Genomic DNA, 14,015 nt, shown 5'->3' on the forward strand with positions numbered 1-14,015 from the left:
CTGGGTGAGTCCAACGAACTGGAGAGTAGGTGTTGCAACTCTGCTGAGGCTCAGAGCCCAGCTGGCACATGGACAGTCCAGAGATTCAAGTCTCCTGGGCATACACCAACCCAGCACCAACCACATGTTCAGTAAAAGTGACAGAAGAGGCATGGGTAGAGAAGCCAAATCTGGGTCCAACTCCATCACTTTCAGGAGCACAAATTCCAAAGTAGGGCCCAATAGCAAGGCATGGAACTCCAGAGCTATCTGCCATGACCGTAGGACCTGGGTGTCTCTGTAGCCCTCAGGAGCAGCACTGCCTGGGGTTGTATCTACTTTTGCTGTCTCTGAGTTCCTGCTGAGACGTGCGTTTAAGCACCACCCCTCTGACAGTTTAGACAGAGACATAATTCAATTTAGTTATTTTAATCCTGGAGAAACCTTTCAGTATCTTATGCTTATAGAATAAATACATTCCTTGTGATCTATTAATTTAAAAAATTAAAAAAAAAGAATAAATACAGGTGTATGCTTGTAAATGTATAACGTGTCTTTGGAAATACACTAAAAAACTCATAACAGTGGTTTGACTCTGGGAGAGGACAAAAGGGTGCCAGGGGAAAAAAAGTGAGAAAAAACAACTTTTACTTTTTATTACTTTTGTATGCTGTACCATTTTAAAAGTTCTGCTTATTTACTGAAATGGTTTTGCCATGTTTGTATGTGTGTTTACTTGTTCATGGAATAGTTTAATAAATTACTTTCCTAGTTTTAAATTAACATGGTATCTTGGGATAACCTCCTCATGATCATAATGAACAATTATGTGTGTCAGGGGGAAGGACAGGATAACATTTAAAAAAATATAGTACAAAAATAGTATAATAAACTGTTGCCATTTGGGATTTATATGTGTTAACATTTTATCATATTTGCTGTAAGCATTTTTTTAAATAAAAGAAATAAAATACCACAGTTCATGAGAATTCCTCTTTCTTCTCTCTTTCCCATCCAATTTCTCTCTCCTCTCCCCAGCAGCACTGTCATGACTTTGGCTGGTATCCTTTCAGGTACCCCCTCTATTATAACACCTTGCATTAGTGTGGTGCATTTGTTACAAATGATTAAAGAATATTATAACTGTATTATTAACTATCATTCATGGTTTACATTAGGGTTCCCTGTTTTGTGTTGAACAATCCAATGGTTTTTGTTTTCATTTAAAAATTTTTATTCTAATAACATATACAACCTAAACATTTCCCCTTTTAACCTTCAAATATATAAATCAGTGGTATTAATTACATCCATAATGTTGTGCTACCATCACACTATCCATTCCCAAAACTTTTCATGTCATTTTACAATATGCAAATCTTATGTTTTTCTGAGAACATGTCTCATATTTAAAATTATGAGATAAATTTCTCAACACTGTACCTAATTACCAGAAATGGTTCTTGTGTGTGATAAATATGTTTATTCAAGCTTGTGCTTTTTATAGTGAGAAAAATTCAAAAGGCTTAGCAAATTGCCACTGCTTTTGTGACATCTGCCAGGGTATAGAAAGCTGGGAAGAGAGATGCTCCCAACCTAACAACAAGAAAAAGCTGAATAGTCTACAAAATCTTCAAACCTATCAGATAGCTGAGGATCAGGATTCAGGATAACCTGAAACTCAAAGACAGGCACATCCAAGGAGAAAAGAGATGAGAGTTCTGATTCACTTGGGACAGCATGGAGGAAGACAGCTGTCATACAAGTACGTAAGAAGGATTCACATACATCAAAATAATTAAACGCCCAGACATCAGCAAAAACTCACAAACCATGCACACACGAACAAGAAGATACGGCTCATTCAAGGAAACAAATGAAAACTTCAGAGGAAGCATAGACATTGGAACAACTAATCAAAGAAGTTTAAACAAATCTCCTAAATGAATTCAAGGAGCTAAAGAAAATGGAGATAGAAATAAACCGAATATGGATATGAAGCTAAAGGATATTAAGAAGATTTTTTTTTTCTTTTTTGTTTTTAAGAAGACTAAACAAGAAAAATCAAAAGGCTTTAAAAAGGAACATAGAGGGAAGTGGACTTGGCCCAGTGGTTAGGGTGTCCGTCTACCACATGGGAGGTCTGCAGTTCAAACCCCAGGCCTCCTTGACCCGTGTGGAGCTGGCCCATGTGCACTGCTTATGCACGCAAGGAGTGCCTTGCCACGCAGGGGTGTCCCCCGCGTAGGGGAGCCCCATGCGCAAGGAGTGTGCCCAGAAGGAGAGCCGCCCAGTGCGAAACAAAGTTCAGCCTGCCCAGGAATGGCACCACACACACAGAGAGCTGACACAGCAAGATGACGCAACAAAAAGAAATGCAGATTCCCGTGCCGCTGACAACAACAGAAGCGGACAAAAAGAAGAACAGGCAGCAAATGGACACAGAGAACAGACAACTGGGGGGGGGGGAAGGGGAGAGAAATAAATAAAATAAATCTTTAAAAAAATAAAAAAATAAGGAACATAGAACTTATTGTGATGAAAAACACAATAACATATACAAACTAGAGGTATGTAACAGCAGATGTGAATAGGCAGAAGAATCACTGAACTAGAAGACAGGACAATCAGAATCATACAGTTGGAGAAACAGATAGAGAAAAGAATCTCATAAAGTGAGCAGAACCTAAGGGTACCTGTGGGGCAATATGAAGTGTAAGAGAAAAGGGCAGAAAGAATATCTGAGGAAATGATGGCTGAAAATTTCCCAACTTTTATGAAAGGCATAAATATATATGGCTAAGAAGCACTACATACTCCAAACATGATAAACTCTAGTAGATCTACCCCAAGACATCAAATAGTGAAGATAAAGAGAATTCTGAAAGCAGCAAGAGAAAAGTGATTCGTCATGTACAAGGGATTTCTCATTAGAAAACATGGAGGTGAGAAGGCAGTGGTATGACATATTTAAGTACTGAGAGAGAAAACCGGCCAGCCCCAAATTCTTTATTCGACAAAATTATCCTTCAAAAATGAGGGAGAGTTTAAAACTTTTGTGGATAAACAAAAACTGAGAGTTCATCACCCTTCATGTTGAAAGGAGAAGATAGGAGAGAGTAGCTTGGAGCTGTGTGAAGAAGTGAAGATCTCCAGTAAAGGTAATTACATGGCAAATACAAAAGCCAACAAATATGACTATATCCTCAGTATGCAAGTACTCTTTATTCCCTATAAAATTTAGAATACAATTGAATAAGAAATAATCATATTTCCTTGTAATGGACATGCAAAATTTAAGAGGTAATATGTGACGAAAACAACAGAAAGAGGGGAAACAGGGATATAGGAGCAAAGACTGTGTATGCTATTGAAGTTAAGTTGGGATCTTTTCAAACCAATAAGTTATAGATTTAAATTGTTTAATACAAACCCCACAAAGAAAGCATTTAAATTATATACAGAGGGAAGTGGATGTGGCTCAAGCGATTGGGCTCCCGTCTTACCATACTGGAGGTCCCTGGTTGGGTTCCTGGGTTCTCCTGGTGAAGGCGAGCTGGCCTGTGCCATGAGTTGATACAACCAGATGACACAACAAAAAAGAGACACAGAGGAAAGACAGAGACACAACAAACCAGGGAGCTGAGGTGGCTCAAGCGATTGAATGCCTCTCCCACGCCAGAGGTCCCAGGATCAGTTCCCAGTGACTCCTGAAGAGAAGACAAGCAGACATAGATGAACACACAGTGAATGGACACAGAGAGCAAACAGCAAGTGCAGATGGCAAGGGGGTGGGAGTATGTGACATAAATAAAATAAGATAAATCTTTTAAAAATTATATACAGAAATGGAAATGAGAAAAGGATCAATCAGTGAAATCATAAAAGTTCAACTATACACAAAAGGAGAATAAAAAAAACAATGGCAGGGAGGCAGATGTGGCTCAAGCAGTTGGGCACCCACTTTCCACATGGGAGGTCCTGGGTTTGGTTCCCAGTGCCTCCTAAAGAAGACAAACTGACAAACGAGCAGACACAATGAGAAAGACAATGAGCAGAGACAATAAGCAGACAACAAACAGAAGAAGAAGCCATCTCAGTGGGGGGGGGGGGGAGCGGCAGGGAGAAAGACAAAATGGCTGAAGGGAGCCCTGCCTTATCAGTACTAGTGTAAAAGGATCATCCCCCCCATTCTAAAGATACAGATTGGCAGAATGAACTTTTTAAAGAACACAATCTAACTATGTTGTTTACAAGAGCCTTGCCTTAGACCTGAGGACACAAATGGGTGGAAAGTGAAAGGATCAAAAAAAATATTCCATGCAAATAATAACCAAGAGACAGCCGGGGCAGCTATACTATAAATACAGTATTTCTACTTTTCTATCTATTTTTGATAACTTCGGCTTTTACCTACATTAATTATCTCCCTTTTATGAGTAATCCTTTGAAGAAATTCTTAATTGGAATTTAAGGACAGCCAGAACTATGCCACGTTGATAATTTTTCCTTCTTATAAGAATGGACTAGACTCACAAATTTTGGTCATTGCTTAACCAGGGTGGGCCAAGTCACTGTGCTTTTTACCTATAAGATGTCCACATATTTTCAGTGGGGTAAAATCCTTGTCATTAACAAAACCTCTGCTTTAGTGTACCTATTCCTAATCTATTAGCCTTGTCCTTTTAGATCTATTGGGATCACCGCTTTGCTATAGATGAAAAGCTGAAAGGACTAGGTCCCAGAGGGAGTTGAGAGTCCATCATAGGTAGCAATTGCTTCACTAGGAGAGGTTATAAAGAAGTTAGACTATTTCCATCCACTGCTAAACCAGCATTCTGGAAGCCCCCTCCAGATACCATCTCTGCAGCTGTGGATACCACCTCTGCTTCTATAAATTCCTGATCATGTAAGCAATACTAACTTGGAGCTTGACGCTGTTTGGACAAGTGAGGTTAGAGCAAGAGCAGCCATATGTCAATCATGAACATTCCATACAGAGGGAAAAGAAACAAATATGTTCCACATAATACTTAGCAAATTACAGGGATCAGGCAAAATGTTCAATCAATGCCACCCCTCCACATGGACCAGAGCACACCCCACTTCCCATCTGATTTGGGGCCTCTATGCCTTTGCATAGTTGTGTTCTGAGACTCTAATGTTCTCCACTACCTTTATCAATGATAAACTTCTCATCTGTCCCAGACCTCCCATATTTGTCCTTCCCTCCTTGGGGCTCCCACAAAACTTTGTATCCATACTGGACAGGAATTCCAACATGGATCTGGGGAAGTTCTTTAGAAACAGGGCTCTTGATGGCAAAGGACCACTAGAAGGAAAGGCTTTGGGGCCTGGTTGTCCTGGGGCCTCATGGTCAGGTCCTGGTTCCAGGAAGGTGGCCTGGCAAGTGGTTTACTCCCACGGGCCTAAGCGGTATTTCTTCCACAGGATCAAGTGAGGATGGATTGTCAGAATGGTGCTGACAAGCTGATTTTGGTTGACTCAAATTGTTTATATTAATGGGGGCCCCGCAAAAAATATTTGCAAACTGCCTGAGGTGCTCATATTTTCTACATTAATATATTTATATTTTGAATTATACTAAGTGATATAGTAAATCAACCTTGCATTCCTAGAACAAACTTGATTATGAGATGTCATCATTTCTTATTAATGAATTTGATTTGCTAGTATCTTGTTGAAGATTTTATATTTATGATCATGAATGAGATTGCCTTGAACATTTTTTTCTTATTTTCTCCTTAACACATATTGGTATCTAGGTTAGGAATTAACCTTTTTTTCCTACTCTTTTAACACACCCGCCTCATCTGTCCATTCAGCACTCTGCCATTCCCGCCTCAGTAGAGCCCGCTGGGTTACTGTTGAGACAAGACCCAATGAGCCAAGACTCCCAGGAGGGAGGGAAATGAGCCGGGGAACTTCCTGGGAGCCGTGAGGGTCTGTTGGCCTCATCCATCTCTAAGGAGCCTGCGTTAGCCTCAGGACTCAGGGAGGGGACCTTGGTCAGGATGCACACTTTGCCAGCGTAGCCGCCCTGTTCACCAGTGCCGCCTTTAAAGCAAAGGTGGTGTGAATGCCAAAGGCATGCCCCTCTGCATCCTGTGCCTGAGAATGGTGGAGGAGGGGGTCTGTTCTGTGGTGTCAGCAGAGCATTACAATTTCAGGTCACAGCCCATCTTCTAGAAAGGACCAAAATCCTCCATGCAAAAGGATGCACTCACTTATTTATAACTCCTCCAGGCCTTCATGTTGTGAGGCCAGCTCCTTCCAGAGGGATTCTGGAGTGCATCACAAACATTGTGATGGCACTTGACACGGAAAGAACGATAATTATTTTTTAATCTATTTATTATGATTAAGCACTTACAGATATTTTGTATATGTTCTTTCATGGATGTTAATACAGTTGCAAAGGAAAAGAAGCCTTTAAAAATCTGTCACATCTCATCTAAACTCAAGTGTATGGCTCATTGTAGCTGCTAGGGAAATTGTTGGTTGAAATCCTATTCTTACCCTCTCAAAGTATCTGACTCTCAAAATGTCCTCAAATAGTCCTCATTGAGGAAGGCAGAAGGAACCTGCCAAGGAGGAAGGTGCTCATTAATGCCGTATTTGTGGAGAAGATCAAGTCATGCAAAGCCCTTTTTTTTTTTAAGGTATGGGGGATTAAATCTAGGACCTTGTGTGTGGGAAGCTGGTGCTCAACCACTGAGCCACATCAACTAATTTTTTTGTTTTGCTTGTTGTTGGTTTGTTTGTTTTTTAGGAGGCATCAGGAACCGAACCTGGGACCTCCCATGTGGGAAGGAGGCGCTCGGCTGCTTGAGCCACATTTCACTCCCCTCATGCAAAGCTTTATTTATTTATTTCTCCCAACCCTCTTGTGGTTTGCACTTGCTGTGTCTGTTTGTCTTCCTTGTTTCTTTTTAGGAGGAACCAGGAACCAAACCAGGGAGCTCCCATGTGGTAGGTGGGAGCTCAATTGCTTGAGCCACATCTGCTTCCCCATGCAAAGCTTTTATTAACAGGGAATTCCTTGCAATCCTGGACTGGGAGACCCTTAGATTAGTCCCTGAGCTACCTGTCCATCATTCACTGACAGATGGATGTGAGACTCTACTCATCACAAAAGTCTTCTCTGTGTCACAGGGAACAAGGAACAATTATGAGACATGAGGATAAACCTACGTGGTATGATTTTAAACTTATTTCACTGATCGTTTGTTACAAATGAAGCAATCATTTTCATTCTGTTGTGGTACTGTCAGATTACAAACTAGAATAAAAATTTGTAGTGGTTTCAAATCAAATTGCCCATATTTCATTAGGTAATTATTATTGTTCATTGTTATTGATTCTTTATCACTTGTACCAGGTATTCATCCACTTGATTATGCTTGCAACTTGGATGACAGTGATTATGGAATGGCATCTGTTAGGAGATGCATCCAGATTTTTGAGATGTTAAAAAGTGAAAATATGCTGAGAACATCTCTTTTTAATATTTGGGATCCAATTGTAAAATAAAAAATGAATATTTTGCTTACCACTGTTAGTGTTCAGATTCTAATAATACTAACAGTACCCTGACAATGAAAATGGACTTTAAAAAAATAAACTTTGATTAAGTAATACATTCCTGTAGTTGAAATGCTGAAGTACCCCTACCCATTAGCCCCATTGCTGCCTTCCCACCCATTACCCTGCTCCCCATCACAGTTTAAATTTTCTTAGTTTCTTGCCTATTCTGCCAGAATTTCTTTATGCAAATTACAAGCAAATATTGCCCCACCTTTCTTACACAGTAGGTAGCAAATTGTTTGATGCCTACTTTTTTTTCACTTAGCAATGTATATTGAAGAGCATTAGATATAAGTAAATAAAAACAACTCCTTTTCCTTTTAAAAAAAGTTACATAACATGCCATTTTATGGATATACTATCATTTATTTAACCAATCATTTGCTGTTACAACAGTATCGCAATGAGTAATCTTGTTCGTTTGGTATATGTGCACCTATATGTAAAGATAAATTCCCAGCAGTAGTTTACTGTGCCAGAGGGTAAGGTCATTTGTAATTCCAATAGATACAGCCAAATTGTCCTCCCTTAAGGTTGACCAATATGCACTACCATTAGGAATGTATGAGATGGCTTGTTTCCCCAAAGCCTGGCAAATAAAAGATACCAACTTTATTTTTTTCCAATCCAATAGGTGGAAATATTATCTCAGTTTTAATTTGCATGTCTCTTATTTTGATTAAAAATTTAAAAAATTTTTGATCAAACATTTCAAATGTTTGAGAGCCCTTTTAATTTCATTTTCTCAGAATTGTCTTTGTTGATTTTACTGTTGTCAGTTTTCTTATCCTTTTTTTTAAGTGAAAAAATTTTTTTTAGGATTTATTTCTCTCCCCTTCCCCTGCTCCGCCCCGTTGTCTGTTCTCTGTGTCCATTTGCTGCATGTTCTTCTTTTTGTCCGCTTCTGTTGTCAGCGGCACGGGAATCTGTTTTTCTTTTTGTTGTTTCATCTTGCTGCTTTGGCTCTCCGTGTGGGCGGCGCCATTCTTGGGCAGGCTGCACTTTCTTTCGCACTGGGCGGCTCTCTTTATGGGGCGCACTCCTTGCGCGTGGGGCTCCCCTACATGGTGGCGCACCGCTGCGTGGTAGGGCACTCCTTGCGCGCATCAGCACTGCACATGGGCCAGCTCCACACGGGTCAAGGTGGCCGGGGGTTTGAACTACGGACCTCCTATGTGGTAGACGGTTTCCCTATCCACTGGGCCAAGTCCACTTCCCAATTTTTTTTTTATCCTTATCGACTTCTGGATGTTCTCTCTATATTAGAGACATTGCCCTTTTGTCTGTGATATATGAGCTGTGAATAATTTTTTTTTCTTTTTTTAAAAAATTTATTTTGTTTATTTCTCCCCCCCCCAGTCCCCCTGTTCCCTGCTCTCTGTGTCCATTTGCTTTGTGTTCTTCTGTGTCTGCTTGTATTCTCAATAGGCGGCTCCGGGAACCAATCCTGGGACCTTCCCAAGTGGGAGAGAGGCGATTACTTTCTTGCACCACCTCAGCTCCCCATTCCACTACATCTTCTTATTTTCTCTCCTCTGCGTCTCTTGTTGCATCATCATGCTGTGCCAGTTCTCCATGTTGGCTGGCACTCCTGTGCGGGGCCGCTTTCCCATGTGGGCCAGCTTGCCCTCACCAGGAGGCCCTGGGCATTGGCTAGCCACATCTGTTTCCTGCAAATAGTTTTTCAAGTTGCTCAGCAGGCCCTTGAGTTTGTTCTTAGTGGATTTAGCCATACTCAATGTTTTTTATTTTTATGCAATCACATATATCAATCCTTAATTTTATGCTTCTGGATTTTGAATCTTGATTTTTCTAATTCCCATACCAAGATTATAAAGGCATTTACCTATGTTTTCTTTTTGAATATTTATACTTTCATTTTTAAATTTTAAATTTTTGATCCATTTAGAATTTATATTAGTATATGGCTTAAAGTATGGATCCAACTTTAAAAAAATAAATAGCTACCCATTTATCACAGTACCTTTACCGAAACATCCATTTTTCTCCACTTATTTAAGGGCAACTTCCATCATTATCTAAATTCTCATATGTATTTGCATTTTTTCCCTGACCTCCTATCCTGTTCCAATGGCCGAATTTTTGCCAGTACAACTCTATTTTTATTTGAGATTTTATAATGATTTAATATTGACTATTCTTTTTATCTTTCTTATTGATCTTCTTTTTCAGTTATTTCCCTCCTTCCCCTTGTTTAATTTTTGGAAACTGAAACATTAGAATTAACTCGTGTACATTAAATTAATCTATTGGATTTTTTATTGCTATTTAATTAGATTTAAAAATTAATTTAGGGAAAAATGACTTTAGGATGTTTACTCTTCCTTTCCAAGAACATGACATGTTTGCATGGAGTCACTATTCTTTTGTGTCCTTCAGTATTGTTTTAAAGTTTTCCTCAGATAGGTTTATCTTAAGTATTTCAGCTTTTTGTTACTATTACAAATTTGGTATTTTCTTTCTTTATATATTATATGAAGGATATTGAATTTTGCATTTTAATGTTCATATATGCTGCTTATACTACTATGTTAATATAATTATTTATTTTAATTCTGAATTATTTTATTGGTTATAGTAATTTTTCACTTGATTCACTTGGATTTTCTAGATATATAATCCTATTTTCTTCAATTTTTATTCCTCTAATTTCTATCCTATCTAATTGCACTGGCTAATGAATATTACACAGCAGTTGTAAAAATGCCCATGATTGTTTTTTTTCCTGAATTTAATAGAATGCCTCTAGTGTTTACCCATTAACATGATGATCTTTTGGGGATATAGATAGATAGCTGTAGTTATATAGACATAAATATAAATGAAAATTATCTATGGGTTCCTATTTTATTGAGAGGTTTTTTTAAAAATCAAGAATGTGTATTAATTTTTTTTCAAATGCCTTTTCAGTGTATTAGAAGACAATCATAATTTTCTGCATAGATATATAGACATGATGAAGTATAATTAAAATGCTTTATTTTTGCAATTCATAGAACAAAGGGCTGATCTCTTTAATAGATGAAGAAGTTCTATTCAAGAAGAAAAAACCTACCAACCCAATAGAAAAATGGGTAAAAAATAGTAAGAAAAGTTGCAGAAATGGAAATATAAAACCCAAAATTGAGACAATCAATTTAAATCTACCCCAAACTACCACTTCTTATCAGAATGGCAGAAATCCCAATGTTTGATAATACACACTGTGGGCAAGACTGCAGGGAAGCAGGAACTCTCACACATTGGTGGTGGAAGTGCATTTTGGCCCTATCAAAATTGCAAGCAAATATGCTTTTTGACCCAGGTGTTCCATTTTGGGATATTCTCACACACGTGCAAAATGACATGTGTATAAAGAATAATAACCTACTTAACGCAGATCCTTCCTTGTATTCCTCACTTTCTATGTTTGTATCCTCATTCATGTGAGATCAATTTGAGTTTTCTTTTTATTTGCTATCGTTGTCAAGTTTTGCAATTATTGTTACTCCCACTTAAAAAATAACTCGGTTATTTTCCTTCTTTTTCTAAGGCGTTACAATAGCTTAAGTAATGTTGGAATTAACTATTCTTCAAATGGTTGGTAGAACATTCTTTATTTCTCTCCCATTCTCCCCCCCCCTCCCCCCCGTTGTCTGTTCTCTGTGTCTATTTGCTGCATCTTCTTCTTTGTCTGCTTCCATTGTTGTCAGTGGCACGAGAATCTGTGTTTCTTTTTGTTGTGTCATATTGCTTCATCAGCTCTCCGCGTGGGCGGCGCCATTCTTAGGCAGGCTGCACTTTCTTTCACACTGTGCGGCTCTCCTTACAGGGTGCACTCCTTGCGTGTGGGGCTCCCCTACGCAGGGGACACCCCTGCGTGGCACGGCACTCCTTGTGCGCATCAGCACTGCGCATGGGCCAGTTCCACACGGGTAAAGGAGGCCCAGGGTTTGAACCACAGACCTCCCATGTGATAGACAGATGCCCTAACCACTGGGCCAAGTCCGCTTCCCTGTAGAACATTCTTAAATTGATTTTTGAATACAAGGATAATAGATAGTTGAGTATATCTCAGTATTTTGTTTTTTTGTTTGTTTGTTCCCTCCACTCCTCCTCCTGCTGTTTTTGCTGTGTCCATTTGCTATGTGATCTTCTGTGTCTGTTTCTCTTTCTGTCTTCTCTTCTCTTTTTTCTCCTCTAGGATTCACTGGGATTCAATCCTGGGGACCTCTGATGTGGAGAGAGGTTCCCTGTCACTTGTGCCACCTCAGTTCCTGATTTCTGTTGTACCTTACCTTGACTCTCTCCTTCGTCTCTCTCTTGTTGCGTTGTCATCTTACTGCGTGACTCACTTGTGTGGGCACTGGCTCACCACGTAGGCACTTGGCTCGCCGTGTGGGCTTGCCTTCACTAGGAGGCTCCAGGGATCTAATCCGGCTCCTCCCATATGGTAGGCAGAGGCCCAATCACTTGAGCCACATCCGCTTCCCAGTATTTTGTTTTAATTATAATTTGTTCCATGGTAATAAACTCTACTAAAATGGAATTTACTGAGTATGGAAAAATGTTTATTGTGGACAATTTGTTTTTAAAATACACATTTTAAATACAAATTTTATATGCAAAGACCTGTTAGGTCAGGGGAAAAATGAAAATTTAATTGGGGTAGGCATTATCTATTAACTTAATGTCCTTGGTAGACATTTACATATATATAGGACATTTACGTATCAACTTCTATTGCCAGATAAGCCATAAGATTTGAGTAAGTGGTTTTCCCTCTCTAGAAGTCTAGAAAGAGGACGGCAATGGGCTCCTAGACAAAACCAAAAACTCTGGGCATGAGGAATAGAAAACAGTCGCTGTTTTTGGTCCTGTACCATTATTTTGTTCTGCTAAATGATGATTTCTCCCAAACCTGAAACACTGAAAAAGTGTGCATAATTGCTCTTTATTTTGTTTCATTTTACATCTCAATATAAATTTGTATTCTTTTTTCGTATGTAACCACCCCATCCTCTGGGCAGTTTTTTTTTTTTTTTCCTCCTTGGAGCAATGTATGCCTATAGTAACCTGTGTATGCTATACTAACCAATATATATCTGCTTCCTACTTTATAAGACCCCCTCTATGTAAATTGGAAACTTAATGTCAGCCAATCAAAATAGTTCCTCACTTCTTCCACATTTGCCCAATATAAGCTCCCTCTTTTCACCCCTTCAGCAGAGATCCCTTCTACTTTGTAGATGGTTGCTGCCTGATTCATGAACTGCTCAATAAAGCTGTGATATCCTGAACTGCATGAAAAGTTTTTCTTTTACCAGCTATGAGAAAAGGTGTTGTGCACCAAAGGGAATTGAGTTTGAGATGCCATGAACCAGATAATTTGTTCCCAGTATTCTCTGCCTTCTGAATTTTGATTCAATCATAAAAAAAAAAAAAAAAGGAAAGAAAGCAGATCCTAGGGCTCCTCTTGAAACATGCTGCATCAGACTCTCAAGTGGTGGTGCCAAGGAATACAAACATACATAGACATACTTTAGGAGGTACTAGAGATTGAACCCAGGACCTGGTACATAGAAAGCAAGCTCTCAACTGCTGAGCAATATCTGCTCCCCAGGAATCTATATTTTTAAGATTCCCCAGGATATCCTATTTCAGTCAGGTTTAGGACTACTGGATTTCCGTTTCATTTCTCCCTTTTGGCTCACTATTCATGGTGGTAAATCATCATAGAAATTACTAATATAACAGACTGCCACACAAATCCAATTTGTACCAAATCTGGTTCTGGATATGGCCAGCTTTATCCCTTCAGGACTTTGCCTAGACATGGCAGAGTGGGTAATTTTCTGATTGGAGAGAAGTATTACAAGGTACAAATTACTCAGGAGACACAGCTTTTTTTCTTTTTTCTTTTTGAGGTACTGGGGCCAGATAGTGAATCTGGGATGCTGTATGTGGGAAGCTGTTGCTCAACCACTGAGCCACGTCGGCTTCCCTGAGTTGGTTTTTTGTTTGTTTTGCTTATTGTTTGTTTTTGTTAGGAGGCACTGGGAACCAAACGCAGGACCTCCCATGTGGGAAGCAGGTGATCAACCACTTGAGCCACATCCACTCTCCTGTAGACACAGCATTTAAAAATCATTTTTTGGGAAGTGGATGTGGCTTAAGCAATTGGGTCCCCGCCTACCACATGGGAAGTTGTAGCAGTTTGATATAATTGATGAATACCAAAAAGAAATATTGGATTATGTTTGTAATCTGACCTGTACCTGGACATGATTAAGTTATGATTAGGGCATGGTGAAGAACAGAGTTGAGGGCTTTTAATGTTGGAGTTTTGATTTTGGAGTTTGATGCTGAAGACTTAAACTGGAGCCCTGGGAAGTCAGTACTCAGAGGAAAGAGAAGCCAGCCCCAGG

This window comes from Dasypus novemcinctus, chromosome 21 (genome assembly GCF_030445035.2).
Source record: "Dasypus novemcinctus isolate mDasNov1 chromosome 21, mDasNov1.1.hap2, whole genome shotgun sequence".
Taxonomy (NCBI): Eukaryota; Metazoa; Chordata; class Mammalia; order Cingulata; family Dasypodidae; genus Dasypus; species Dasypus novemcinctus.